The following is a 3,865-nucleotide window of genomic DNA, read 5'->3' as shown; positions in this document are numbered from 1 at the left end:
GCTAACCCTTTGAGTCTTTTCTTCTGTTTTGTCCAGCCGTTTGCTTTTGTGTTGTCTTATCTTCTGTGCTGTTGACCTGACCTATCTTATGTCTGAAAAGCCACTTTTGGCGCAGCATGCGCACCAACCCCATTGGTTGACAGAAAAAGTGACTGACATTATCTTTTGAGATCTGCTTTTTCCATGCTTGACCAATACCTTTATCTGACCCTCCCATGCCTGTTTACTGTTCCCTGTCAGCTCTTCCTTTGTCCCCTGCAGCTACCATATCTTTTGATATCTTTTGCTTTTGGAATCTTTTACTTTTTGGAGATCTTTTCCCCTTTTCTAGGGATTGTGTTCCCTAGGGTTTCTCTATAAATAATAATATTATTTTTCCTAACACATCACACACAAATACTTAATTTAACCTCCTCCTTGCTCTCTCTGCCGTCTTCCTCTCTGCCTCCGTCTTCCTCCCTGTTCTGCCCTGCTTTTCCGGTAATATATATTATATATAATAATTTACTTACTAATTATGCTAACTTATAATCAAGACTTAAAACAAATCATTAAAACAATAATCTTATTTATAGGTTAACTTGTGCTTGTTTAAAGTTGGTTCTTGCTTTATCTTACACCGCATCGTTTATCAAGTGAGTAATCTCGTACCTAATCCCTTTTTTTGCTTTTAATGTTTTGGGATGTTCATGTGTTCATACAAACTTAGAGTATTAAACTGTTTATGAACTTTAGTCGCGCAGTATCCCATGTGTTGAGGACGTAGACTTGGCTGTTTATTTGTATGTGTGGATCATTAACCGTCTTGTCGGTCTATTCCGCAGTTCTCATGGTACCATTAGATGAACACGGGAGAACTATCGTTTATGATTTTCTCTTTTGTTACACTTGCACAGTCTTTCTTGTTTGTGAGCTCAATTGTGAGCACTGGCAGTCTATGAATCTTAGAGTTGGTCCCGATCGGATTGCACCCTTGTTGAAAACCAGACATACACATGTTGTGCGCAGATTTATTGTTATCTATGTATTGTATTAAACTTGATTTCTCACCAACACGCAAGTGTTTGACGTTTATTTTAACACATGTTCAGGTTTGCAGTAGCTGTTTTGGAGTTCGAGGACACGTAGGAAGTTTTCTTTATTTTGGACATAGATTAAAATGTATCAAGACAAGTTATTGCTGTTCGAATATTATGATTTATAATATATTGATTTATGATGATTTATGTTATCTTATGTTTACTTTGCGCGTGCGCGAATGATTGTATTTATTAAATATTGACACCCAATAGTGTCACGAGTAATGAAACAATATGTGGCGCCCCGATGTATAATCCGCCTTTGGTCGGGGTGTTACAATACAGTCAGCCGTGCACAACTGAAGAAAGGGATTACGATTAACGGTGAACGTAACCGTGTTCAGGTGAGTTTCTTGCCCCATTCCTTGTTATGATTTCGGGGCTGTGTGCATACTCGATGTGTTGTTAATACATTTATCCTAAGTGATAAATGTATGCCATATGTGATATATGTGATAGGTATGAATGATTGCTTGCCGGTACGCGAACGATCTTCGGATATTGCGCGTACTGTCAGGTTAAAAATAAAGGTACGAATATTATATATCGACGATGTATGAACATTACAAATGAATACTTGTCGGGGCGTGAACGATCTTCGGATATTGCACGTATCGACAAGGGGTATGGTTGTTAAATGAATGATGTAAAGAACGCCTAGAGTGTTCTTATGCTATAATGTAATTATTTGTATATGTGAAGTATGTGTATACAGGTACACAAATGGTATGTGAGTTCTACGTTCGACATTGTAAGTTAGGATGGCAAATCCCTCTAGCTTCTGTCGGACATAGACTCGGCAGGTGATGGCGTAGTTAAGGACTGCGAGCCTTATACGTGATGTAGATGATAGATGTAAACGTAGATAGGGACGGTGGGCCTTATACGTGTTATAGGAGATAGACGCCAACGTAGATAAGGACTGCGGACCTTATACGTAACGTAGATAAGGACTGCGGACCTTATACGTAATGTAGATAGGCGTCAGCATAGGAAAGGACTGTGGACCTTATACGTGCTGTGATGTGGTAGCATAGGTGAGGACTGTGGACCTCGTACGTGCTATGAATTAGGTTGCAACATAAGGAAGGACTGTGGACCTTGTACGTGTTGTGGATGTATGATGGTATAGGGAAGAACCGCGGACCTTGTACATACCATGAATGGTGAACATAGGTAAGGACTGCGGACCTTTTACGTGTTCACGATCGTGAGTACAGGTATAGACGGCGGACTATGAACGTACTCTCGGTAGACTGAGGTTAGTGATTGTAGATATGTATGTATGTATGGTAGCAAGTTGTACGTAGAACAGAAGGGTAACTAGTGATGTATGGATATGTATGTATGTGTATGTATTGTATGGCGTACGATTAACTAGAACTCACTCAGCGTAGCTGACTTTTAGTATGCACGCAGGTGAGTAGAATGAGACAGCTAGCTTGAGCGGACACATGGTGGGCGAATATGAGACTGGCATCTGAAGACTCAAGACGTTTAAGTTTAATGTTTCGTTAATTTTGAAAGACAAAATGATGTTTTAAGACAAGACGTGTTTTGTTATGAAATGTTTTATGAAAGTTTTTATATTCCGCGAAAGTTTTAATGAACTCTGATTTGTAAGAACTGTGTTTATGAGTAAATCCAACGCTAAAGTAAGGCTACCGGGTTCGGGGCTTTACAGGTTTCAAGCGAGATTCCAACCAAAATATGTTTGTGTATGTATAAAACTGAAAACTACATATAAAAATGTGTGCATATACATATAATACTGAAAATTATACATTAAAGTTCGATCCGATTAATCCTGATTAATCTCGACTAATCCCAATTAATCGCTAGTCCCCACCCCACCGCCCGACTAGCGATTTTTACAACACTGCCCCCAAACTAGAACCGTCTACCTTGATTTCTTATATTCCTCGACAGGATTCGAACTTCGAAGGCTTTTTTTTTTTGGTTCCTGACCCAACTTAATTCTTTTTTTATTTTTTTTTTCTTTTAGCTTTCACGTGACTAGCCTTTTAGTTAAGCTCACATGTTTTTGTCTTAATCTATACTATTAGTCTAGATTAAGGTTAGCGACTTCTAGGGGAATGCACCTAGTTAGCCTAGCTTTCTATTTAGGGTCTAGTTGGCTAGCCTTGCTCCTCGTTGTTTATGAATATATTTTTGTTTGATGGTGCTTTGTGATTCTTATGCCCTATTCTTAATAGGTTACAAATTCCTTGCTTTTTTTGTAGTTTGCTATCTATGTATTGCTAAGTGTCTTTGCTTGTAGGATGAATGTTTACTCTGATTACATGTATGTAGCTTGTATGAGCCGGGGGTCTTTTTGGAAGCAGCATCTCTATTCTCACGGATAGAGGAAAGACTTGCCTACATCCCACCCTCCCCCTGACCCTACCGATAGCGTGCTATGCGGTGGGATATACAGGGTTTGATTGATTGATATACTATTAGTCTAGGATACACGAGTTGAAATTTGTTTTGAAGACTTTGGATGATTATCAGTCCATTTGTATGCCTCAACAATTAGGTTGTTAAGTCTCCATCCTCGTGAAAGTTACAAAACATCAAAACACTACAAACTAATATATTTTATAAACATACTGAGTATTTTAAATGAGCATTTCCTGTCACATTTTTATCTTTTTTTTAAGCAAAAACATATGTAATGATTAATGTCTTTTTAGTCATTATCACTTAAAGTATTGTACAAACATCCATACCTCTATAACACCGTATAAATCCCAGGGGCATGGTGTAGGCTTTATTCGCCTCTA

This window comes from Bidens hawaiensis, unplaced genomic scaffold (genome assembly GCF_021521415.1).
Source record: "Bidens hawaiensis isolate Kalapana, Puna unplaced genomic scaffold, B.hawaiensis_p1.1 tig00045089_1, whole genome shotgun sequence".
NCBI lineage: Eukaryota > Viridiplantae > Streptophyta > Magnoliopsida > Asterales > Asteraceae > Bidens > Bidens hawaiensis.
The sequence above is the reverse complement of the archived record's forward strand: the minus strand, read 5'-3'. Positions refer to the sequence as shown.